This window comes from Pelodiscus sinensis, unplaced genomic scaffold (genome assembly GCF_049634645.1).
Source record: "Pelodiscus sinensis isolate JC-2024 unplaced genomic scaffold, ASM4963464v1 ctg35, whole genome shotgun sequence".
Taxonomy (NCBI): Eukaryota; Metazoa; Chordata; order Testudines; family Trionychidae; genus Pelodiscus; species Pelodiscus sinensis.
In genome coordinates this window covers 7,545,912-7,571,480 of record NW_027465908.1, presented here as the reverse complement: position 1 = coordinate 7,571,480, position 25,569 = coordinate 7,545,912, and the positions used below count along the sequence as shown (strand labels likewise).

Genomic DNA, 25,569 nt, shown 5'->3' with positions numbered 1-25,569 from the left:
ACTGGGACGACCATGGAGCAGGAATCACTGGCCAGTGTGTGGTACCCAGGGGCTCACAGTGGGAGTCAGAGCCCTGCCTGGCCTGTGCCAGTCACCTCTGCACCACCTCCAGGCTTGTGGTTTCCTTCTTCCCAATGCTCCTCCCCAATCAGCCTTTTCCCGAACCAGCAGTTCCATGGGGGGATAGGGGAGGCCAGAAAGACATAAGAAAATGTAAACAAAATCCACAGCAAGGCACCACTGGGAGTTGAACCCAGGATCTCCTGTTTCATCTTACCTCATTGTTACAGCAGCTGTGACCCAAGAGATTAACTCAGGGCCCTTCTCCCACCTCTCTGCCTTCTAGGTCTGTTAGTTGACGGGGAAGGAGAAGGCTCCTCCTCACACTCATTCTTGTGACTCCCAGTCTCTCTCTGACCTCAAGAACAGATCTCCAGGAGACTCCCTGCAGCAAAGCCATGGGGTGTGTGTCTCTGAGATGGCCCCTGGCCATTGTCATGGACTCTCTGTGAGGTCACCGCCTCCCAACCTCCTTTAGCCAATAAGCTGAGGGGCTGCAAAAGGCCCTTGTGATGTCACTGCCACACCCGCCCCTGCCCTCCAGGGCTAATGTCCTGCCCCAGGCAGCCCCTTTGCATGGCTGAGCTGCTCCCAGGGGTGAAAGTGACACATTTCTTACAGGGACTGTTCTATTGGGCAACACACATTGGGCGGGGGGAGGTTCAAGGCAGAAACGAGGGGGGTTTCAGTAAAGCTACATGTGAATGGATCCATCTAGCAACCACTGTGTGACGTAGTGTTGGGACCTTGCTGGTTTCTATGCTGGGGCTGTGGGTGACCCCCACTAGCTGCTGTCTGTAGCACGGCCCAGCAGGGCAGGGGATGATTCACTAGGCAAGGGTCTCTCAACCTGTCCGACCAGCTACCCCCCAGGGAGAGAAACAAAGGAAGGTGGAATGCTGCCCCTGGCTGTGGGGCAGGGCTGGAAGAGAGTTGGTCTCTGTATGGGAAGCAGGGCAGAAGGAGCTGGGGAGGGGGCTGGGATTGTAGGGCCCAGCCACCCCCCATCTCAAGGGGGGGCACTGAGGCCTCTTAGCCCCAGTTCCTGTAACCAGATGACATCTGTGCTGTGCTGTATCCTGGAGAAGCAATAAACTCCCTCCATTCTACTGGCTGGTGGAGTCTGTTCATGCCATTTCGGGTGGCAGGAGTCGGGGGAACCCCAACGTGCCGTCACACACACAGGGGGAGGTTTTTGTGCAAGCACAACATGCAGTAGAGACATATGGGGGGGCTGGGGAGCGTGCGGGTGAGCTAGCGAACTGACAGGTGGGTGGGAAAACAATTATATTAGGTGCCAAAGTAGCTCAGTGGGAAGAGCGTTAGACTGAAGATCTAAAGGTCCCTGGTTCAATCCCAGGCTTTGGCAAAAGCCTTTGTTCTTGAGGCTTGTCTCTTCTTTGGCTCCTCTGTGAGGACCCCAGCTGTGCCTCCTGGAAGGGCCTTGCCTGTCCTGTTACTCCATCTAGGACCCAGCAAGTCCTGCCCCTCCTCTGCCAGGGAAGGATAAAGGAGCTCTCCTTAGAGCAGCATCAAGCCAGCCCCCTAGGAACACCTGCTGAACACCAATACAGCCCTGGCTCTGCCAGCTGAGCTATCCAAGCTCCTCTCTCCCTGCTGCTTTGTCCATCCTGGCAGGAACAGAATCCGGGACTCACCCAATCAGGCCGGTCCCCAGTAACCCCAGACAGACGTGCACATCTGCACGGTGGCAGCAGCTGCTGTGGAACTCTGCAAATCCACCACTAGACCTAATTCCCCACATACCAGGCAGCCCAAGGGAGGGCTCTGGGGTCTCAAGCAAACAGAGTCTCCGGGGGGGGGGACGACTCTCAGCAAACTGAGCTCTCAGAGCACAGGCGGAGTTTGGGGGCTCATTGCTGGGCCGTGGGGTGAAGCATTAAACCATCCCCTTCACACAGCAAACCAGGCTCCCCGAGCACAGAGGGAGTTTGGGGGCTCGTTGCTGGGCTGTGGGGTGAAGCAGCAAACCAGCCCCAGCCTGTGAGTGTTGCTGAATCTGGGCCCCTGAACCTGGAGAATGGCAAACAAAAGGTCTGGGGGCCACACAGAGACCCTGCTGGGCTGAGCAGGAAGTGGCTGAGATTTTGCTTTGTCTTTGTGCTTGTCTGTCTGCAGCCTGGAAACCTCCTGGCTCCTCAGACCACTGGTCTGGATGGAGCGTTACAGAAGTCGGAATAATGGAATTGCTGTCGATGCTCCCATTGTTATTGTTATTGCAGTATAATGGCTGTTATTCCTAAGGAACGCTGCTGTGTAAATGCAGCCTTAGAGAAATGCTGAGCAAGTGCTTCTACAATGTCACAGGAGAGAGGGAAATGAGGTCACTTCTCTAGATACAAAATGGAGGATGTGTTAGGAGTGGGATTTGAACCCATGTCTCCATTCAGAGACCAGAACACCCCACTGAAGGAAAGATAGAACTTTAAGTCAAGTGCCTTTGACCACTCAGCCATCCTGACTCCCATACAAATACTTTCAACTGCAGTTTTCTTACATGTGTGAGTTGCTCAGGGAGGCCAAAGGAGCCCATCAATTGCCACACCTAACAGCCGCTCTACAGCACAGCTGGGTTTATCCACACTCCCCCTCACTGACTGTTGTGAGGTGATTTGCAGGAAGCTGACAAGAAGTGGAAGAGGCTACAATAAGGCACCACTGAGAGCTGAACTCAGGATCTTCTGTTTACAAGGCAAGTCCTTTAGCCAGCTATGCCGTAGCATCCCCCTTGCACACTGCTGTAAAATTGTTCTACTTTAAGATTCCAGACAACACCTTTGACTCCCAACATGCAGCCATTTCCCTCCAGCCTTCCCGCCCTGGCAGTGTCTGGCCCCCTGGGCACAGAAAGCTACAGCTCAGTGGGCAGGGGGCTTTGGCTTCCATGCCCATGGGATGCTGTTGCAGGAAGGGCTACTCAGCAGGGGTGGGGTTCACCTGTGGAGGAAGGGAAAGAATATTTGGATGCAGACTGGTTAACCTAGTGAGGAGTCTTTAAACTAGGTTTGATGGGGGCAGGTGCCCAAAGCCCAGAGGTAAGTGAATCACATGGACACTTGGGAGATGGGCCAGAAATGGGAGAGAGCAGGGGCTGTAACCGCAGAGATAAAGGAGGGACGTGGGACCACTGGGAAGCAAAATCTAATCTGTGTCTTAGATGCTGGTATAGACACACAGGACTATGGGTAACAAGCAGGAAGAAGTTGGTATCACAGTGACTTGGTGGGATAATACACGACTGGAATATTGGCACAGAAGGGTAGAGCTTGCTCGGGAAGGATTGGCAGGGAAAAAGAGTTTCCTCAGATATGAAATCATGCACACACTGGGACTGAGGTGGAGAGGGACACAGGAGACAGACTTGTTGGGGGTGTCTGGGGGAGGTTACAAAGGGTTTCTAATCAAACTCCTTAACCACTTGGCCACCACTACGGTGGTAGGCTGATCTCCTGTACTTGTATGTGAACAAAAATTTTGTTACTTACTCTTTGGCCAACTCAGGAGACTACAGGGCAAAGGAATTCTCTCTTAATTCTGGGCCCTCAGGAAGGGGCCAACCGAAAGGAGGCTGGGCCCCCACCCCAAACCCTGAGAGCCAAGGGCTTACATACAGATGATCAATGTTTGCTACACTTTTCCCTCCCCCCAGCAATGCTAAATCTCAAGGTAAATTCTACAGCCCCAGTGGCTGGGGGAGATGTGCATGTTAGAGCCTCTGCCCACTGAGCTGTAGCCTTCTGTGCCCAGGGAGCCAGACACTGCCAGGGCTGGAGGGAAATGGGGACTGGCTGCACTTTGGGAGTCAAAGGTGTTGTCTGGGACCATAGAGTAGAACAGTTTCACCAAATTCCCTGTAGAGGGCACCATGGCTTAGCTGGCTAAAGCCTGTTTTGTAAACAGGAGATCCTGGGTTCAACTCTCAGTGGTCCCTTGCTGTGGATTTTGTTTACATTTTCTTATGTCTTTCTGGCCTCCCCTGTCCCCCCATGGAACTGCTGGTTCGGGAAAAGGCTGATTGGGGAGGAGCATTGGGAAGAAGGAAACCACAAGCCTGGAGCGGGTGCAGAGGTGACTGGCACAGGCCAGGCAGGGCTCTGACTCCCACTGTGAGCCCCTGGGTACCACACACTGGCCAGTGATTCCTGCTCCATGGTCGTCCCAGTGCTCTGGGTGCAAGCAACGGGCCTGTAACTCCCTGCTGGGACTCCTAGTAGAAGCGTGGGCCCTGCCCTGCCTGGTGGGGGAGGGGACAAACATGGGGCCGGTTGACAGGGGCTCTGACACTCCAGCACTGGGGAATTTGGGCCCTTCAGCTGGATTCAGACCAGGCCGGTCGGAGCCTCTTGTGCTCACCGAGGGGGATTCTGCACTTGCTGCCTCGGGAGGCAGGGTCACATTGCAGAGCTCCCCCAGGGACAGGGACGTCCCACGGCACCACCAGCCAGCACCAGCTGCTCTCAGCAATATGCAGGACAATGTAGCACTTTAAAGACTAACAAGATGGTTTATTAGATGATGAGCTTTCGTGGGCCAGACCCACTTCCTCAGATCAAATAGTGGAAGAAAGTAGTCACAACCATATATACCAAAGGATACAATTTAAAAAAAATGAACAAATATGAAAAGGACAAATCACATTGCAGAACAGAAGGGGGATGCGGGGGGGTGGGAAGGGGGAGGAAGGAAGGTAAGTGTCTGTGAATTGCTGATATTAAAGGTAGGGAGAGTGGGATGTTTGTGAGTTAATGGTATTACAGGTGATAATTGGGGAAACTGTCTTGGTAATGGGTGAGAAAGTTCAAAGACTTGTTAAGTCCTTGTTGGTAAGTGTCGAATTTTAACATGAATGACAGTTCAGAGGATTCCCTTTCAAGTGCAGATGTAAAAGGTCTTTGTAGCAGAATGCAGGTGGCTAAGTCATTTAGAGAGTGTCCTTTCTGGTTAAAGTGGCAAGAAACTGTTTTCTCTTTGTGATCTTGTCTGATATCTGTTTTGTGGGCATTAATCCTTTGGCGAAGTGTCTGAGATGTTTGTCCAATGTACATAGCAGACGGACACTTTCGGCACATGATAGCATAGATTATATTTCTGGATGCGCAGGAATATGTGTTCTTGATCTTATAACTCACTTGGTTAGGTCCAATAATGGTATCAGCAGAATGAATATGTGGACAAAGCTGGCAACGGGGTTTGTTGCAAGGGAAGGTACCAGGGTTGGTATTAGTGTGGTATGTCCTGTGGTGGTTGGTAAGAATCATCTTGAGGTTAGGTGGTTGTCTATAGGAGACTATGGGTCTGTCTCCCAGAGCCTCTTTGAGTATGGTATCCTGTTCCAATATAGGCTGTAGTTTATTGATAATGTGTTGGACAGGTTTAAGTTGGGGGTTGTAGGTGATGACAAGTGGTGTTCTATTGTTGGTTTTCTTGGGTCTGTCTTGAAGTAGATGGTTTCTAGGTATTCGTCTGGCTCTTTCAATTTGCTTTTTTGTTTCTCTGGGTGGGTAGTTGAGATTTATAAATGCTTGGTAGAGATCCTGAAGCTTCTGGTCTCTGTCAGTGGGGTTAGAGCAGATGCGGTTGTATCGAAGGGCTTGGCTATAGACGATGGATCGTGTGGTGTGTTCTGGATGGGAGCTGGATGCATGTAGGTAACTGTATGAGTCAGTGGGTTTTCTGTAGAGAGTGGTGTCTAATTTTCCATTGTTGATTTGTACGGTGGTGTCCAGGAAGTGGATCTCTCGTGTAGAATGGTCCAGGCTGAGGTTGATGGTGGGGTGTAGGTTGTTGAAATCTCTGTGGAATATCTCCAGTGTTTCTTGGCCATGTGTCCAGATCATAAAGATGTCATCGATGTACCGTAGGTAGAGGCCATTCTTGTGCAAAAAGCCTGCAGCATAGACATAACCGTGCAGTGTGAAAAACCTCACAATAACAAGCCCACCACAGTAGGTCCCACTGAGATTTCAACTCAGATTGCAGGATTCAAAGTCCTGAGTGCTGCCCCTTACACCATGGGACCAACATAGTACAACACATCTGGGTACCTGGGATACTCAGTTTTCCGTCTGGCCGCTGCACTTCTGGCTTCCATCCTGCTGCTTCACCCCTCTGGCTACGACTACACGGCACATTTATTTTGGAATAAGCTGGTATCGAATAGTGATTCCAAAATAACTTATTTTGAACTAGCACGTCTACACTGCAGGGAAACCTCAGAATAGTCCGAGGCAGGATCCCCAGTGTACTCATAGACTCATAGACTTTAAGGTCAGAAGGGATCATTATGATCATCTAGTCTGACCCCCTGCACATTTCAGGCCACAGAATCTCACCCACCCCTCTTAGAATAATCCTCTCACCTATATCTCAGATATTGAAGCCTTCAAATACTTTAAAGGCCTCAAAACGCAGAGAATCCTCCAGCTGTGATCTGCACCCCATGCTACAGAGGAAGGCAAAAAACCTCCAGGGTCTCTGCAAATCTACCCTGGAGGAAAATTCCTTCCCGACCCCAAATATGGAGATCAGCTAAATCCTGAGCATGTGGGCAAGACTCACCAGCCAAACACCCAGAAATTCTCTATAGTAACTCCTATCATCCCTCCATTGACCTATTTCCCACTGAAAATGAATGGTCAATTAGTTACCGAGATCATATTATCTCATCAACCCATCCCCTTACGATAGAATCATAAAACTGGAAGAGACCTCAGAAAGTCATCAAGTCCAGCCCCCTGCTCTAGGCAGGACCAATTCCATCTAAATCAACCTGGCCAGGGCTTTGTCAAGCCAAGACTTAAACACCTCTAGGGATGGAGACTCCACTACTTCCCTAGGTAACCCATTCCAGTGCTTAACTACCCTTCTAGTGAAATAGTTTTTTCTAATATCCAACCTGGACCTCTCCCACCACAACTTGAGACCATTGCTCCTTGTTCTGCCATCTGTCACTCGTGTAGACGAGCGGTCTCAGAAGAATAAGTTAGAATGTCCCCAGGAAGAGGCTAGTTCAAACTAGCAGCAGTGGCGCAGCTACGCAGACCTTATTTTGAAATAGCTAATTTGGAACAGGTGTTATTCTTCGTAGAATGAGGTTTGCAGAAGTCGGAATAAGCTATCTGTTACTTCAGAATTATTTCAAAATAACGGAATTGCTGTGTAGACTCTTGCATTGTTGTTGTGGAATAACGGCCATTGTTCCAAAAGAACTTTTGTGTGTGGACAGAACCTGCACAGCCCAAGAAATGTGATTGGTAGCTCATCCCCACCATTGTTTTGTCAATTGCAGTGTAGGGTTCTGAAGACATGGACCCAAGGCAACCACCTTGGTTGCTTTCTGCTAAGGCCAGGCTGGAGGGAAAAGAATTACTCCTTCAAACAGGAGTTGAACCAGTGACCTAAGGATTGCTTGCTAAGCACATGCTATAGTCCTACACTCTCCCAGCTGAGCTATCAAAGGGTGCCTGAATAGTACTTCTTTGTCCAGGTTGTCCCTTCTGCAAGTCTCAGGGCAACTGCTCCCCCAAATAGATGACATTGCTGATGAGGGGCAGAGGAGCACAGGGGCTGTCACAGGTACTTCACATTCAGACAGACCCCCTGAGTGAAACCTGAGCTAGATCCATCCATGTCACAGCAAAAGGAAGAAAGTTGGGTTCTTCTCGTGTGTCTTCTTTGTTCCAGAGTCTCTAGGGGTGCAGTCGGGGCAGGTCCACAAAACAAACCACTTGAATGAACCTTGGTCTAGAAACACCCCTGAGGGTTTCCTTCTATCTTTGGCCTGGAAAGGTCATCTGTAACAATATGGTTCTGCTGTAACCCTATTGGAAGGCCTGTCGCTATTCAGCAGGTCTAAACTAAAGCCTTCTTCTGCAGCCAGACTGAAGAGCAGCAGCAATTAGCTGTAAAGCCTAGAGTCACATGCTCATATTCCAGTTAAATGACACTGAAATAGTGTCAGACTAGTCTGTGAGAAGGGGATCCTGTCCTAATGGCACCCACTGTTACCAGATAAGAAACAGATCTCAAGATGGGTAGAGAAAACTTAATTAAACACCATTTTGACTGGCAAGAAACTGCTTATCAATAGTTGTGGTTGTGCAATGGGCATTCTATGATTCTTGTCCTCCCTTTCCTATTGTTTGTCTGTGCGGTCGCTGTCTGGTTTGGATCTGTTTCTGTCTGCTGTATAATTAATTTTGCTAGATGTAAATCAACTAAGGTGGTGGAGTACGATAGGTTCGGTAAATCACAATAGTATCTTATGACTGGTTAGTAAAATTATGCTAAAATAATTGATTAAGATATTGCTAAGCAGGACTCAATTTTCACTATATAAACTGGGGTCCAAGAAGGAGACCAGCAAGAAGAAGGAAAGCTACCCAAGCCCTAAGAGCCCCAGCTCAAAGTAGAACATGCCTGTCCCATCAGAAACGACACCTCAAGAGCCCGTGTTTCTATCTGCCTTTGAACTAAGGACTTGCTGTGTGTTAAGAAAACACAATGACCACAACACCACAGAGAGTGGCAGAGCTGGACCCAGTAAGGCTGCTAATACAATCAATCCTAGTATCTTTATACCCTTAACCAAACAGTCTGACGTCAGGGCATCCAATTACAGAAATCATCAATGAAACTTAAAAAAGTGAAACCGTTCTCAGCAAGATAGAGGGCAGGTGCAAGGGAGTGAAGCGTCTCTCTCAACCAGCTCAATTAACACATTCCAGTAGCCCATCCTGTAGGCCTCTCACACCGCGTGACAGAAAGTTCACTCTGGTCTACGTGCAGAAGCCAGAAGCTGAAATGGTTTCTGTTATACAAGACGGCTTCTAGCTAAATATGAAATGATTTCCACAACTCCAACGATCAGTGTTTGCTGCATTTCTCCTTCCCCCAGCAACACTAAATCTCAAGGCCAACTCTACAGTCCCAATGGCTGGGGGAGATGTGCATGTTAGAGCCTCTGCCCACTGAGCTGTAGCCTTCTGTGCCCAGGGAGCCAGCCATTGCCAGGGCGGGAGGGAAATGGGGATTGGCTGCACTTTGGGAGTCAAAGGTGTTGTCTGGGACCATAGAATAGAACAGTTTTACCAAGTAGTCTCCAGAGGGCACCATGGCTTAGCTGGCTAAAGCACCTGTTAAGTAAACAGGAGATCCTGGGTTCAACTCCCAGTGGTGCCTTATTGCTGCCTTTGCTCACATTTTCCTTGCTCCTTCTGGGACACAGAAGAGGCCTCCCCTGGCCACCCATGGGGCTGCTGGCTCAGGAAAAGGCTGATGGGAGAGGAGTGCACGGCTCCCCCAGCCGCTGGGTCTGTGGCCTTTGAGGTTCTGCAGGGTTGTGGGAAGGAGAAGTGAAGCAAACTTTGATTATTTGGCTTGTAAACCCCTTGGTCTCAGGATTGAGGTTGGAGTCCCCAGGTGGGGCCTGGCCCCTATTTGGTTTGGTCCCTTCCTGAGGGCACAGAGTTAACAAGAGAGAATTCCTTCCCCCGCAGCAAGCTGAGTTGGCCAAAGAGTTAGTAACAAAATGTTTGTTCACCCTAATGGGGTGACCTGATGCCCAAATTCCCGCTGCCCCCGGACTGCCTGCAGGGGCCTGGCTCCCCAGCCCAGCCACAGAGGGAGGCTCAATATCTCCAGGAGGCCGGGAGCACGTGCCCAGCACAGAGAGCTGCTGCCAACTGCTCGTTGCCTGCTTCAGAGGCCCAGCAGCCACCCCCTGAACCCAAACTTGCTCCTGCTCCTCCAGCTCCTCCAGCTTCTCTCCCTGACGCACCCCACGGCTGCCAAGGTCCCTGCGCCTGAGGCAGTGGGATCATCCGAGGCAGGCGCCAGTCCCAGCCCCATCCCCGAGCCCCCCCACCCCCTTCCTCCCCTTTTCACCCACCTCCTCCCCCTCCCAGGCTCTTCCCTCAGCCCCTCCCCAGTTCTACATTCCCCACAGAGAAACCAGAGAGTTTGTTCTTTCCACAGGGAAAAGTCCTGTTTGTGTTCCCAGCAGGGCGGTGGGCCCCCACCCTGGCAGGATCATCTCCGCCTTCTGCTCACAACTATTGTGGGGGACACTTGGGGGACGTTCGACTCGCCAAGGTCCAGCCAGGGGAGGAGACAGAGGAACCTCCCTTTGAGAAGCCTGAAGGTATCTCTCTAGTGGCTAGGATTCAGCAATTTCACTGCTGTGGCCTGGGTTTGATTCCCAGTCAGGGAAACCAACCTTGTCTGTATTAATGAACTCTGCCAAGTCTCTGCCCTTTTCCATCACAGGGAGGGCCAGTGGGCTGAGGGAAGGGAGGGGCTGGGGTGCCAGAGGCAGGCTCTGACTGGGAGACACTCCCAGCAGCCAAGCACATTTCTCAGGCAGCCCCTTCCCTGCGCAGGGGGTACAGGTCACATGCCTGGGTGAATAAGAGCTTGTGGGGACTGGCCAGGGCTTCAAGCAGGCAGCTCCCATTGGCCACACACAAGCTGGGAGCAGGGACCAGGCCTGAAGCCTTTTCCTCTGCAGCTGAGAGACACAAAGGGCCCAGCAGCCCCTTCTCTCAGCTGTGCGTGGGGGCAGGGCGAGCAGGGAATCTGCCTGAGGCTTCTTGCTGCCATGTTGGGTGGCTTCATGGGCTGGATCCAGCCCGCTGGCCTGTATTGCCCAGGCCTGGCTTAGAGGGAACCTTGGCTCTGGGCTGTGGGGGAGGGGCGCTGTGGACAGGCCAGTCTGGCCTTCCTGGGCTGGGCATGACGACGTCCACTGTGTGCAGCCCGGCTGCCAAACATCCCAGACAGAGAATTACAGGCTAGAAAGAGCCATATACAGCAGCCAAAGTAGCTCAGTGGGGAGAGCATTAGACTGAAGATCTAAAGGTCCCTGGTTCAATCCCAGGCTTTGGCAGGTGCTGGCATGTGGCAGTAACTTCCCTGGTGTTCAATCCTTACCTTGCTGTTTTTGGTCACAGCTTGGTATTGACAAATCAAGATCATCTCATTAGCCCCGCCCCCGACTTCTTCCTGTGAGTCGCTGCCTCTTTGACGACTGCCCACCCAGTGCTGGCCCTAGATATGGAACAGGGCTGTGGGCTGATGGGGATGTGCTGGGGAAATGTTGGTTTGTGTAAGTCCTTGAGAATTGATCTTCTTGCCCCTCTGGCTCAATTCTACTTTGTGCTTCTTCACTTTCTCAATGTAAGGACTTTGGAGAAAACTCTGAAATGTCTGCTCCAGTGGTGCCATGGGTCAGTGCGCAGTATTGATAAAGCAGTGTGCATAGGAGACATGCTGAGGGTGTGAATTCAAACCTCACCTGGAGCAGTGGTTTTCAGTCCCTACTGGGCTGCCCCTTTCCAGTGATCGCTGTGGGAGCTGGGATTCTAGCCCAGAGGAGACTGTCAGTCAAATTCCCCCTTCAGACTTGTCAGACTGAATGGTGGGTGGCCAGGGAAGGTCCTTCTTGCTTCCAGGGTCTTGTTACTGGTCTTCTCCCCCCCACTCCTTACCCAGCAGCAGCTGCTGTCCCTTTCGGCCATTGGGTCAGCTCAGGGAGGGAGGCAGAAAATGGGGCAAAGGAGCCAGACAAGCTGAGGGAGGCGGGGAAATTCTGATCTCTGCATCTCCCCTATGTGAGGGTTTGTCTACACGTCATTCCTCTTTCCAGAGAGCAATGCAAATTCAGCTGAGTGACATTGCAAATGAAGTGGAGATTTGCATAATCATGTCTGGCTGCTATTTCGAAATCTGCTATTTTGAACTACCAGGCGCTGTCTAGACACAGCTCTTTGGAAAGAAAACCCTTCTTTCAAAATCCCCCTTACTCCTTATGAAATGAGGTTTAAGGGTTAGTTCTGACGAAGGGTTTTCTCCCGCAATAAGCGAATCTCAACAGCGTTTTGTATTGCAAAATAAAGTATTTTCAAATAGCACCAGTCTGTGAATATGCAAATGAAGTGCAGGATATTTAAATCCCAGCTTCATTTCCAATGTTGAGTGTCTACATTTGCATCCCTCACAGGCTCTCTGGGCAGTGATACCCCAAGGGAATGACAAGGGCATGTGGTGCTGGCTTTCCTGTCCCAGCAATTGCAGTCAGAGCCCTGCCTTGCCAGTGCCAGTCACAGCAGCCTCTGCACCTGCTCCAGGCTTGTGGTTTCCTTCTTCCCAATGCACCTCCCCAATCAGCCTTTTCCTGAACCAGCAGCTCCATGGGAGGCCTCTTCTCTGTCTCAGAAGCACACAGGAAAACATGAGCAAAGGCAACAAGGCACCACTGGGATTTGAACCCAGGATCTCCTGCTTACAAGACAGGCACTTTAGCCAGCTAAGCCATGGTGCCCTTTTTGGCTAGCGTCCCCTCCCCTCCCCCGTGTTGAGACAGGCTGTATAGTCTCTGGGGTGGGAATGAGGGATTTGGGTGTGGGAAGGGGTGAGAGGTGCAAGCTCTGGGAGGAAATCTGGATGCAGGAGGAGGTGGAGAAGGGGAGGGGGCTCCAGGCTGGGCAGTGTTGGGATTCTAAGCAAGCCACAGGCTTGCGGATGTGAGAGTGCAGGAATTTGGGTTGGGGTATGGGAGGGGCTGAGGGCAGGGGGTTCCAGTGTTTGATAGGCTCAGATCTAGGGTCTGGGGAAGGGGGAGGGCAGGAGTGGTTGTGGCCAGATGGGGGCTTGGCCCCAATTGTGGGTTTGTTGGCCAGGCTTCATTTTTAAATAGAATACTATGTTAAACACAAAACGTTTCTGCATTGTCTTTATTTATGAGAATGGCAGGGAACCTGCCTTGAGTCAGGTGTCACTGACCCATAGAAAAGTCATTTGGGAGCAGGGGACACAGTACTGGGGAGGGGTGCTAGTGGGTTCTGGAGCAGGGAACAGGGTGCCAGTGAGGGCAGGGGAGAGGGGGCAGGGTGCCAGGACAGGTTTCTGCAGCAGGGGACAGGGTGCTGGGGGGGGCCAGGTTTCTGCAGAGGGGAGCAGGGGGACAGGTTTCTGTAGTAGGAGACAGGGTGCCAGAAGGAACTGGTTTCTGCAGGGGGGGAAGGTTTCTGGAGCGGCGTCGGGGGGGCAGGGGAGAAGGAACAGGGGGCCAGGAGGGCGGGGGACAAGTTTGGGGCAGAGGAGAGGAAACAAGGTGGCGCTCCCTCCGGACTGACCGCAGGGCAGCCGGGCTGGAGCGAAGAAAAGCGGCTGCCCAGCCAGCTGGCCATGGCGCTCAGCCAGGGTGCACCACGCTCCACGTGGGCAGGCGCAGAGGGGAAGCCGCCCAATCAGCTGGAGCGCAGTTCAGCCTCCTCTGGGCTGAACGCCACAGCCAGGAGGCCAGGCAGCTTCTCCTCTGTGCCAGCCCACGTGGAGCGTGGTGCACCCTGGCTGAGCACCATGGCCAGCTTACCTTCTTCTGCTTTCTGAGACAGTTGGCAAGGATGCTCCCAAGTGGGTCTCTCTCTTACTCCACAGAAGCTGTTCAGACCCCTCATTTGCCAATGCTGGTGTTAGGTGCAGATCTGGGTGCTAAAAGCCCAGGTATCCAAAGTAAGAGTGAAGGGGCACATTTTCCTCCAGAAGGCCCAGGAGTGACAGACAGAGGGAGGTGGCTGTAGCAGAGCAGGGTCTGTCTGGAGACAAAGCGGAGCCTGAAGATGAGAAGACCCATGACAGGCAGAGACTCCAGAGCACGGGGGGCTAGTTATTTGGTCTGGCAAAGTGACAGAAAATCCCCAGGCCCTGAGCATGGTGCGGGCAAAGCCCATGGGGTAGTTTGCCTGGTGAGGTTTGGGGGCGTGGATCTTACACCTTGTAGATTTTCCCTTTGCAACATCCTCTGGCAAGGAGTTCCACTGGGCGCAAAAATGCTTCCTTTTTAACTCGGTTACTTACCAGTTTCATTCTGTCATCCTGGTTCTTAAGTAGGCGAAAAAATAATTTCTTATTTGCTTTCTGCACCCCTGTCATCATCACATAAACCCCTGTCCCGTCGCCCCTTGCTTGTCCCTTCCCACGCTGAGAAAAAGAAGTTCCATGAACTCCTGGGAGCTGCTTTCCAAGGAAGAGGCATTTCCAAAATAGAAGATGGCCAAGCCCAATCCCCTACACAAAGGCCCAGGAAATACCAGTGGAGATTGGGAAAGCTCCCTCTCGGGCAGCGCTACGGAATGGATCCGGCTGCCCATCGGGCTGACTAACCCATCAACAGACGAGTCCCCGTGAGACTTCTCAGCCCAAGTGCAGAGACTGTGGAGTCCCCCACTCCCAGCCCAGGGGCAGAGGGGCAGCGCCCTGAGGAGGCGGGTCCTGAGCAGCAGAGACCTTTGGAGGGAACAGAGACAAGGGAGACGTGAGGTGAGAGGAAGGGGAACAAGTCGCCTCTTCTCAAGTGAGACGTGGTGGGAAACTGCTGGTTCCGGTGCAGACTCTTGCATTGTTGTTGTGGAATAACGGCCATTGTTCCAAAAGAACTTTTGTGTGTGGACAGAACCTGCACAGCCTAAGAAATATGATTGGCAGCTCCTCCCCACAATCCTTTTGTCAATTGAAGTGCAGGGCTCTGAAGACAGGGACCCAAGGTAAACACCTTGCTTGCTTTCTACTAAGGCCACGCTGAAGGGAAAAGAATGGCTCCTTCGAGCCAGAGTTAAACCAGCAACCTAAGGAACACTTAACAAACACACACTACAGTCCTCCGCTCTGCCAGCTGAGCTATCGAAGGAGCCTGAGCAGCATTAATTTGTCCAGGTTGTCCCTTCTAAAAGTTTCAGGGCAACTTCTCCCCCAAGTAGATGGCATTGCTGATGAGGGGCAGAGGAGCACAGGGGCTGTCACAGGTACTTCAAATGCAGACAGACCCCCTGAATGAAACCTGAGCTAGATCCATCCATGTCTCAGCAAAAGGAAGAAAGTTGGGTTCTTCTCATGTGTCTTCTTTGTTCTAGAGTCTCTAGGGGTGTGGCACCGAAATCTTTTGTTCCGGCCGTAATGTTTTCCTTTATTTAAAATGAAGTTTGATCAACTAACATGAGACAGTTCAAACGCTTAATCGTTTAATGATTTAAATGAAACTTTTCTCCCCAGCTGCAGCCCTAGCAAAATGGCTGGGGTGTGATTATGTCATTAGTGGTGAGTGTCCATTAGTAACCAAGAGTCCATGGAAAGGTTTGGGGCAGGCAGGGGCTCAGCAAAGGGGTGGGGTCTTGCTGAAGGGACGGGATCGATCCTGGCTTGCCCTGACATTTAAAAGGTGCCCTTGGGGGCATGTGGCACCCTGAGCAGCCTCTGATGTTCCCTGCGTGAGCCCCAGAACCAGCCCTGAGTAAGGGGGGCAGGGAGAGCAGCTCACACATGCCAAGGGGCTGGCCAGGGGCAGGACATGAGCCTGCAAGGCAGCAGTGACATCACAAGGAACTTTTGCAGCACCTCAGCTCATTGGCTGGGAGGCAGTGACCTCACAGAGGATCCATGGCAACAGCCAGGTGGGACAGGCTGCAGGGCTGGGCCATCTCAGAGACCCCCATGGCCTGGCTGCCTGGAGCCTCCTTTGTGAGGTTTCCCCTTGAGGGCAGAAGGGATTGAGGGTCCCAGCTGGGAGTGTCTCTGTGGAGATTTCCCCTTTCCCCAGGCTGCAGTGGGAGGAGCTGGGGCAGGCAGGGGTACAGGAGGAGGGGCTGGCACTGAACTGAAGAGAGATCTGGGAGAGGCAAGGGAGAAGGCTGCTAACACCCAATGAGAATGGGATTTGAACCCATGCATGCACAGCACAATGGATTAGCAGTCCAACACCTTAACCACTCGGCCACCTCATCTGAGCGGATGAGGTTTGTTTCAAACTACCCAAAGCCAACACTGCAGGGAACCTTTGTGCCACTCGCAGGCTGGCCGGGGACACCCAGGGCTGGAAGGTTTTGGCTTTTCACAATGTTCCCTGGGCTGTTGTACAAAGCTCAGTGCTGGTAACAAACCCAAACACCCCCTGGCTACACCTTCCCTGCAGGCTTCTTACACAAGAACTGTTTTGTGCAGGAGTTCTTGCGCAAAACATCTTGTGCAAGAGCATGTCCAAACTGCCATGTGCTTTTGGGCAAGAATGTCCGTGGCAGTGTGCACGTTCTCTTGTGCAAGAAAGCTCTGATGGCCATTTTAGCCATAGGGGTTTCTTGCATGAAAAAAACCCTGTTGCCCATTCATACTACCTTCTTGCACAAGAGGGTCTATTCCTCATGGGGAGAGGGTGAGATGCCTCCTATGCCCACTCCCTCCAAGAGTGGGAGGTGAGCTCTGAAAATCACGCCTGAGCTCTTATCTGCCCTGAGCAAGGGCAGCGACTGGGAGTGAGGTACAGAGAAAGTTTGGGCATGTGAATGGGACACGTACATTGCTGGACTTACATTGCTGGCAAAGGACATTGCTCAAGCCACTTGAGCCGAGACTTATTTGTGGGTTGGTTCTGAACCCTGCTTGTGGTATTTTCCCAGGCGAATGCCACGTTACTTCTCACCCTCTTTCATTAAGAGTTTCTTTTCTACATTCAGACTCTGTGCTGGCGAGTGGGGAAGCATCGCCTCCCTGAGGTACTCGGACGGGGGGGTGGATTTCCCAGGCTGCTGGGTGGGGGCTCAAGCCAGTTTTGTGTGAGATGAATGAAGAGAAACCCCTAGACATCGAACCCAGCCCTGGCTGCTGCCAGCACTACCTGGCAGAAGAGTTACACTAGCAGGGGGTGTGACCAAAGCACAGGCCTCGCTATGAGCAGGCTTAGAACTTTTTCAGGGAAACCCTATTGGATTTCTAGTCCAACACCTTGACCACTCGGGCATCACAGATGTGAAGACAGCAAAGCCCCAGGGCCAGGGGAACCTGCAGATAATCCCAATGCCCAGGCCTGATGTCACCAGCCACACAAAATTCACACAGCAAACTGGGCTCTTAGAGCAGGCGAAGTCTGGGGTCTCGTTGCTGGGCCGTGGGGTGAAGCATCAAACCAGCCCCCTCCTGTGTGGCCTGTGAGTGTTGCTGAATGTGTGCCCCTGGAAACGGGAAACAAAAGGTCTGGGAGCCACACAGAGACCCTGCTGGGCTGAAGTCCCAACGACTCCACTTTGTCTTTGCCTGTGGGCTTGTCTGTCTGCAGCCTGGAAACCTCCTGGCTCCTCAGGCCACTGGTCTGGATGGAGCGTTACAGATGTCGGAATAATGGAATTGCTGTGTAGACGCTCCCATTGTTATTGCAGTGTAATGGCCGTTATGCCCAAGGAACGCTGCTGGATAGATGCAGCCTAACAGAAAAGCTGAGCAAGGGCTCCTGCAATGTCAGGGGAGTCATTGAAATGAGGTCACTTCTCTAGATATAGAAAGGAAGAGATGTCAGGAGTGGGATTTGAACCCACATCTCCATTCAGCAATCAGAACATCCAATTGAGAGAAAGACAGAACTTTGAATCTGGCGCCTTAGACCACTCAGCCATCCTGACAACGGTGCAACTGTATTCAACCGCAGTTTTCTTATATGTGTGAGTTGCTCGGGGAGGCGGCGGCGGGAGCACCTCTCTTTCCCCACCTAACAGCTGCTCTACAGCACAGCTGGGTTTATCCCCACTCACCCTCATCTACCGTTGTGAGGTGTTTCACAGGGAGCTGACAGGAAACAGAAGAGGGGAAACCGCTGGCTGGCAGAACCGAGGCCTGGGATTGTCCTGTGCCAGGGAGTCTGTGTCAGTGCCCTTGGGGATCCTGAGCATCCTGAGCAGGGTTGGTACTTGGGGGTGGGGCCAGGAGCTGCTCTGAAAGGCTGCAGGCGCCGTTAGACCCTTTTCTCCTTGCCTGTCTCACCCCAGCGCTGAGCAACACTCAGTGTCGGTCTGAGCATCCGTCCTGCTCTGGGACGTGTCTCTGTGGCAGGAAACTTGTAGTGAGGCCCCTCCCTGGCAGCACCGAGCAGTGAGAGCTGAGTGAAGGGGGAGGCAGGCCCAGGGGGAGAAGGCTCCATGACTGTGTCAGAGGGAGGCTCTGCCCTGGCCAGTGGGGAATCGTTGCCTCTCTGAAGGGGCCCAGGCCTGGTGGGTCATTTCCCCAGGTTACTGAGTGGGGGCTGGAGCCAGTTCTGGGTTGTCTCCTTCAACAACCAAACTGAACCAATGGATCTTGTGCCGACCTGACACTGCGCTGGGCTAGTGCTGTGTGTGCCACAGAGCTTCCTGCAGGGCTGCCCCCATGGGAGAGGGGAGGGGCAGTTTGAGTAACCCAGCTCTGCCCCTTCTGAAGAGCTTGTGAAAATGGCAGGTGCTGTCTTGGCAGTGAGGGAGAGGTGGGAAAGGGGCCCTGAGTGAACCTCTTGGGTCACAGCTGCTGTAACAATGAGATAAGATGAATGACTTGGCAGATGTCAGGTGAAAAGTGAGGCTGGTTTCCCTGACTGGGAATTGAACCCAGGCCTCAGCAGTGAAAGTGCTGAATCCTAACCACTAGACCATCAGGGACATGTGAACAAGGCTCTTTCCTTACCTAAACTAGCCTTTCACAGGCCACTTTCTGTCCCCTTCAGGACATGGGTCCATTTTCCATTGTCCAGAGGGGACAAGAACAGAAACCAAACAGAACATCAGAACAGCCAGACTGGGCCATGCCAGTTGCCCAACTAGCCCAGGATCCTGTCTCACAACAGCAGCCAATTTCATTGCCCAGTGGGAATCCTCAGGACAGACAATTGTCAAGTGATCCCTCCTGTTGCCCATTCTCAGCTTCTAGAATACACCAGCTCAGGACACCTGCCCTGTCCATCCTGGTTAAATGCCATTGATTGACCTTTCCTGCATTACATTATCCAGTTCTGTTTTGGACCTTCTTGTATATTTCACCTTCATAACATCCTGTGGCAAGGAGTTCCACTGGGCACAAAAATGCTTCTTTTTAATTTATTTTTAATTTTGCGACTTACCAGTTTCATTCTGTCACCCGGGATCTTGAGATGGAGAAAAAAATTCTTATTGCTTTCTGCACCCCTGTCATCATTACATAAAACCCTGTCCCATCACCCCTGAGTCTAGACTACATCTAGACTGTGCTCTCCCCATCCCCTCCCGCAGAACAAATGCAAATCTGCTGATCCTTTTTGAGGAAGAGATTTTTCCGATATTTGGCCCCGTGTAGCCCACCCGTGGTGGGTGGGGCAGGAAACTGCTCACAGCCAGGGGAATTAGCTCCGGGGGCAGAGCCCTCACTTAGCACGTGAGAGGCAGTGGGACCAATAGCCACATTCCTCAGTGTCTGTGGTGTTCTTCTTCCTTCTTCTCACAGGCAGAGTCAGGGGGCTCTGAGCATCCCGAGACCCCTCCCTCTTCCTCCCTGGTCTCCGAAAAAACCCGCCTAGTGGGGCACAGAGCTGCTGGGCCTGGTGGAGTGATGGGAGAGGGGCTAGTGCTCCCTTTGCACACGAGAGGTAGGAGGATTCACTCCCATCTTCTCCTGCCTGCTCGCTGGTGCTGAGGGGCCGGCCCCTTTCCTGCTGCCCCAACTCTTATTCCCACAATGCATGTTGTGCAGGGGCCCTTGGTCTTTGTGCCAAGGCGCGTGGCTGGGAGCAAGGACACAGGACCATTCCCCAAATATACAACTTCCCTCCCCACCCAAACCCTCTGTTCAGCTCACACTATCTGGCTGCCTCCAGCATGGGCTGAGCAGATGACCTGCCCTACAGCTGGGAGAGCATCAGGCAGCTCAACACAAGTCTGATCAGTCTGGGGACCAAGCTCCATTGGGGCCTCAGACACCCAGCACAGGAGTAAAACTGCCCCTGGGGAACCTCAGGACAAGGAATGTAAAACCCACAGAGCACGAGGAGCTCACAGCAACCAGCCCAGATCCAGCAGGTCCTACTGAGACTTGAACTCAGATTGCAGGATTCAGAGTCCTGCCCCTTACACCACAGGACCTACACATACAGCATGTGGTGGGGACCTGGGACACTCAGGTCTCAGACTGGCCTCTGCTCTCCTGGCTTCCCATCAACAGCTTCATCTCTCAGGACTCTCTGGCTACGTCTACACGGCACATTGATTTTGGAATAAGCTGGTCCTGAATAGTGATTTCAAAATAGCTTATTTCGAACTAGCACGTCTACACTGCAGGGAAACCTCAGAATAGTCCGAGTCAGGCTCCCCTAATGCAGACGAGCTACCTCGATTTAGAGCCCTGGGAGAAATAACTTAGAATGGGCCTAGGGAGGGCCCATTTTGAAATAGCGGAAGTGGCGCATCTCCACAAGCATTATTCTGAAATAGCTAATTGGGAACAGGCGTTATTCCTCATAGAGTGAGGTTTGCAGAAGTTGGAATAAGCCGCCTGTTATTTTAGATTATTTCACATTAACGGAATTGCTGCACAGACTTTGGCATTGTTATTCTAAACGGCCATTATTCCAAAATAACTTTTCTGTGTAGACAGAACCTGCGTCCTGTCCCAGCTCTGCTGCGTTCAGGACAAATTCCTTGTTATGGTCCATCACAACCTGGGGTCAGTGAGAGTCCGTCCCACCTGAGATGTGTCACACAAAAGCCTCTTGTTCCCTGCCCAGTGCCTATCAGGGGCTGCAGGCATCTGTTTTGCATGAGGCTGTAGCTCTGTTTGACTGCAGATCAAGTGGTCCTTGGTTCAAACCCGAGTGACCCCTTGGGAAATCTTCTTTCAATAGAAACATTTACCTCTCCAGTTCTATTGCATCCTGGATTTCCATTGTATGTGGACTCTTTAAATGAATACAAACCGTTAATGTTTTCTGGCACCAATACACATAAACCAGGCAAACCCATCCACAGCTGGAACCAGCTCAAACCCGCTGTGTGTCTGGTTTCTGTTTCCATCCATTCAACAAGGGTGTGATCTAGATGCCCACTGGCAGGTCCTTGGTCTCCGTGGGCTGGGCTGGGCTGTGCAGAAGAACAAGAACCACACCCAGCTGGGGAGGACGGGCTGCGGTCAACCTTCTGGAGTTCGATTTAGTGAGTCCAACTAAGACCAGAGAGCACCTGACTAGTGGCCAGAAGTCTGCTCTTTGCTGCCTTTGGTCTTGCTGTGAGGACATGGCCCAGCTCAACTGCAGGAAGCCGACTCCAGCTACGTAAGGAGGGATGGTGGGAAGAGCAGACACATTGGCCAGGCACCACTGGGGGCTGCCTCCCTCACCTCCCCCGGACCTGGCAGGTGCCTGGGCCAGCTTAGCCATGGGGCCGCTCTCTGGGACAGCAAACATGGACTCAAGGCAGGATTCTCTCATTCTAGGGCCATTCATTGGTTTTTCACCTGTCACAGCTACAGACTAACAGCCCCTCCCCCCCGAAGGGAGAGACTATGTGGCCCCCAGACCTTTTGTTTGCTGTTGCCCAGATACAGGGGACCCAGATTTTGCATCACTCACTGGCCCCGCAGGAGGGGGCTGGTTTGATGCTTCACCCCACAGCCTAGCAATGAGCCTCCAGACTCCCCCTGTGCTCTGGGAGGCAGGTTTACCGTGTGAATTATGTGGGGCAGGTACTGTCAGGCCCGGGCACCAGCTCAGACGTGATTTCTAACCCCCAAACAAGGAAAATAATAAAACCTGATGGAATAGGGAGACTACTCCCCACTTACAGATTTCAAGAAGACCAAGTCTAGACTACATCAGAGTGAGTGGCTTAAAGGATAAGGTGTCTGACTTTAGATTAAGAAGTTAAGGGTTCAAATTGTTTCACAGTTGTACTTACCTTCATTTGTGTGTGTCTGTATATCCTGCTATCGTTGACCTGGAAAGGTCCTATGTAGCACTGTGGTTTTTCTGTAAACCTATTGGAAGGCCTGTAGGTATTCAGTAGGTTTAAACTGAAGCCTTCTTCTGCAGCCAGATGGAAGAGCAGCAGCAATTAGCTGTAAAGCCTGGAGTCACGTGCTCACATTCCAGCTATATGACATTTAAATAATGTTACACGAGTGGGGGGGAGTGTCTTATCCTAGTGGCTCCCACTGTCACCAGGCAGGAAACAGATCTCAAGGTGAGTAGAGAAAACTTAATTACCAGCATGTTGTCTGGTCAAAGACTGCTTACCAATAGTTGTGGTTGAGCAATTGGTATTCTATGATTCTTGTCCTCACTTTCCTATTGTTTGTCTGTGTGATAGTCTGGTTTGGAACTGTTTCTGTCTGCTGTCTAATTGATTTTGCTAGGTGTAAATCAACTAAGGCAGTGGGGTATGATTGGTTAGGTCATTCTGTTACAGTATGTTATGTTTGGTTAGTGAAATTATACTAAAATAATTGGTTAAGGAAGAACTAAGCAGTATTGAGTTTCTCTATATAAACTGGGGTCCAAGAAGGGGACCAGCAAGAAGAAGGAAAAGGGGAGAAGAGAAGAGGAAGGAAAAGGGAAAGGAAGACCAAGAAGGAGGAGAGAAGACCTGGAAGCAGAACTCACCTCCAAAGTAGCCTAAGACCAGAACAGCCAGAACTCCTCTGCACAGCTGTTGAAATAGTTTGCTGTGTGAATTCTATGGCAGGTGACGTTAGGCCTACGCACTGGGATTATTTACCAGTTTCCTTGACCTGCTGTTAATTAGAGCTGTGATGGCTGAGTGGTTAAGGCGTTGGACTTGAAATCCAATAGGGTATCCCTACGTAGGTTCAAATCCTGCTCACAGTGAGGCCTATATTTTGGCCACACCCCTGCCTAGGGCAACAAGGGCCTCTGTGAGTTACCAGCAGTGGGACTGTTAGGCAATGTGTACGCTCGCGGCTTCTTGTGCAAGAAAACGTCCACACTGCCATGTGCGAGCTGTGCTTTTGCGGAGGAGCGCCCATGGCAGTGTGGACTCTTTCTTGTGCAAGAAAGCTCTGGTGGCCATTTTAGCCATAGGGCTTTCTTGCGCAAGAAATCCCTGCTGAGCATTCACACTGCCCTCTTGCGCAAGAGGGCTTACACTTGTCAAAAAAGAGCGTAGCTCTTGCGCAAGGAGCCCTCTCTTACCACGCTGTACTGTAAATTTATTTGCGCAAGAGCGGGCAGGCAGTGTGGATGCTCTGCAGATTCCTGCGCAAGAACGGCTGTACTTGCGCAAGAAGCCGCGAGTGTAGACAGAGCCTTAGTGTCACCGTCTAACTAATTACACCATTAGGCCCTGTCTTCACTCAGGTGGAGATTTCTGCTGCAATCCCTCTCGGGGATTACGTCTACACTGCAGGCGTTTTGCTCACTTCGAGGTGAGGGTGCTGTGTAGACATGCCCGTCCTGTTGAGGGCCAGCCTGCTAGGGGGAGGCTCTGGCCACTTCTATTTCTCGTGTGTCTCAGACTGCGTCTACACTGCAGGGCTACGTCTATACTGCAGGCTTTTTGTGCAAGACCCTCAATCCCTTCTGCCCTCAAGGGGAAACCTCACAAAGGAGATTCCAGGCAGCCAGGCCAGGGGGTCTCTGAGATTCCTGCAGCCCTGTCCCACCTGGCCGTTGCCATGGCCCCTCTGTGAGGTCACTGCTTCCCAGCCAATGAGCTGAGGTGCTGTAAAAGTTCCTTGTGATGTCACTGCTGCCTTGCAGGCTCATGTCCTGCCCCTGGCCAGCCCCTTGGCATGTGTGAGCTGCTCCCCCTCTGCCCCCCTCACTCAGGGCTGGTTCTGGGGCTCACACAGGGAACATCAGAGGCTGCTCAGGGTGCCACATGCCCCCAAGGTCACCTTTTAAATGTCAGGGCAAGCCAGGATCTATCCCGTCCCTTCCGCAAAACCCCACCCCTTTGCTGAGCCCCTGCCCTCCCCAAACCTTTCCATGGACTCTTGGTTACTAATGGACACTCGCCACTAATGACATAATCACACCCCAGCCATGTTGCTAGGGCTGCAGCTAGGGAGAAAAGTTTAATTTAAATCATTAAATGATTAAGCGTTTGAACTGTCTCATGTTAGTTGATCAAACTTCATTTTAAATAAAGGAAAAACATTACGGCCGGAACAAAAGGTTTCAGTGCCACACCCCTAGAGACTCTGGAACAAAGAAGACACATGCGAAGAACCCAACTTTCTTCCTTTTGCTGAGACATGGGTGGATCTAGCTCAGGTTTCACTCAGGGGGTCTGTCTGCATGTGAAGTACCTGTGACAACCCCTGTGCTCCTCTGCCCCTCACCAATGTCATCTACTTGGGGGAGAAGTTGCCCTGAGACTTGCAAAAGGAACAACCTGGATAAATTAACCTTGTTTGTGTACCCTTCAATAGTTCAGCAGGCAAAGCGGAGGACTGTAGCGTGTGTTTGGCCAGTGATCCTTAGGTCGCTGGTTCAACTCCAGCTTGAACAAGCCATTCTTTTCCCTCCAACGTGGCCTTAGCAGAAAGCAACCAAGGTGGTTACCTTGGGTCCATGTCTTCAGAGTGCTGCACTTCAATTGACAAAAGGATTGTGGGGGTGAGCTGCCAATCACATTTCTTGTGCTGTGCGGGTTCTGTACACACACAAAAGTTCTTTTGGAACAATGGCCGTTATTCCACAATAAGAATGCAAGAGTCTACACAGCAATTCCGTTATTTTGAAATAATTCTGAAGTAACAGACGGCTTATTCCGACTTCTGCAAACCTCATTCTATGAAGAATAACACCTGTTCCAAATTAGCTATTTCAAAATAAGGCCTGTGTAGCTGCGCCACTGCTGCTAGTTTGAACTAGCCCCTCCCCGGGGCCATTCTGATTTATTCTTCCCAGGGCTCTAAATCGAGACAGCTCGTCCACACTGGGGAGCCTGCCTCAGACTATTGTGAGGTTTTCCTGCAGTGTAGACGTGCTAGTTCGAAATAAGCTATTTTGGAATCACTTTGAAACCTGCAATGTGAGTTCAAATCTCAATGGGACCTCCTGGGGTGGGCTTGTTGGTGTGAGGTTTTTCACACTGCAAGCTTTTTGCACAAAAATGGCCGTTCTTGTGCAAAAACTAGCGGAGTGTTTACCCTGCATGTGGATTCTTGCACAAGAAAATATACAGTAAACCATTAGAAAAGATGGCTTCTTGCACAAGAGTTATTCCTCTCCCCATAACCAATAAGCCCTCTTGCACAAGAAGGCAGTGTGCACAGGCAAGAGGGATTTCTTGCTCCAGAAACCCCTATGGCTAGAGCTTTCTTACACAAGAGAGTGTCCACAATTCTCTTTATAAGGAGATACACCATCTCATAGAGCTGGAAGGAGCCTTGAGAGGTCAGGTAGTTCTGTCCTTGCGCTAATGGAAGCTCCAAGAACCATCCTTGACAGATATGCCCCAGATACCTAAATGGTTATCTCAAGGATTGACTTCATAACTCTGGGTTTAGCAAAGTAACATTCAAATAACTGAGCTATCCTGCCTTGCTTTTAGGGCTAAAGCACACAGCTGTGTGGATATGCTCTTGCACAAGAACTCTGGCCCAAAACCGTTCTTGGTCAAGAAGCCTAAAGTTTTTCATATTTTTTTGTTTAAAAAATAGTTCAAACAATTGTTCAATGGGCCCCAGGCCTGGAATTGTGCTGCAGCTGCCTCC

General features: G+C 51.5%; 7 non-coding genes across 7 annotated transcripts; 4 read left to right on the top strand and 3 right to left on the bottom strand.

The window, feature by feature from the left end:
* The first annotated feature begins 1,356 nt into the window (after positions 1–1,356).
* TRNAF-GAA (transfer RNA phenylalanine (anticodon GAA)) lies at positions 1,357–1,429 on the top strand. Its single transcript has one exon. It is a non-coding gene; the product is annotated as a tRNA-Phe (tRNA).
* A 7,758-nt stretch (positions 1,430–9,187) lies between these two features.
* On the top strand, positions 9,188–9,261 carry TRNAT-AGU (transfer RNA threonine (anticodon AGU)). Its single transcript has one exon. It is a non-coding gene; the product is annotated as a tRNA-Thr (tRNA).
* Positions 9,262–10,893: 1,632 nt separating this feature from the next.
* On the top strand, positions 10,894–10,966 carry TRNAF-GAA (transfer RNA phenylalanine (anticodon GAA)). The gene has a single exon. It is a non-coding gene; the product is annotated as a tRNA-Phe (tRNA).
* A 1,360-nt stretch (positions 10,967–12,326) lies between these two features.
* TRNAT-UGU (transfer RNA threonine (anticodon UGU)) lies at positions 12,327–12,400 on the bottom strand. Its single transcript has one exon. It is a non-coding gene; the product is annotated as a tRNA-Thr (tRNA).
* Positions 12,401–15,775: 3,375 nt separating this feature from the next.
* On the bottom strand, positions 15,776–15,857 carry TRNAS-GCU (transfer RNA serine (anticodon GCU)). The gene has a single exon. It is a non-coding gene; the product is annotated as a tRNA-Ser (tRNA).
* A 2,598-nt stretch (positions 15,858–18,455) lies between these two features.
* On the bottom strand, positions 18,456–18,527 carry TRNAE-UUC (transfer RNA glutamic acid (anticodon UUC)). The gene has a single exon. It is a non-coding gene; the product is annotated as a tRNA-Glu (tRNA).
* A 4,105-nt stretch (positions 18,528–22,632) lies between these two features.
* On the top strand, positions 22,633–22,714 carry TRNAS-UGA (transfer RNA serine (anticodon UGA)). The gene has a single exon. It is a non-coding gene; the product is annotated as a tRNA-Ser (tRNA).
* Positions 22,715–25,569: the final 2,855 nt, after the last annotated feature.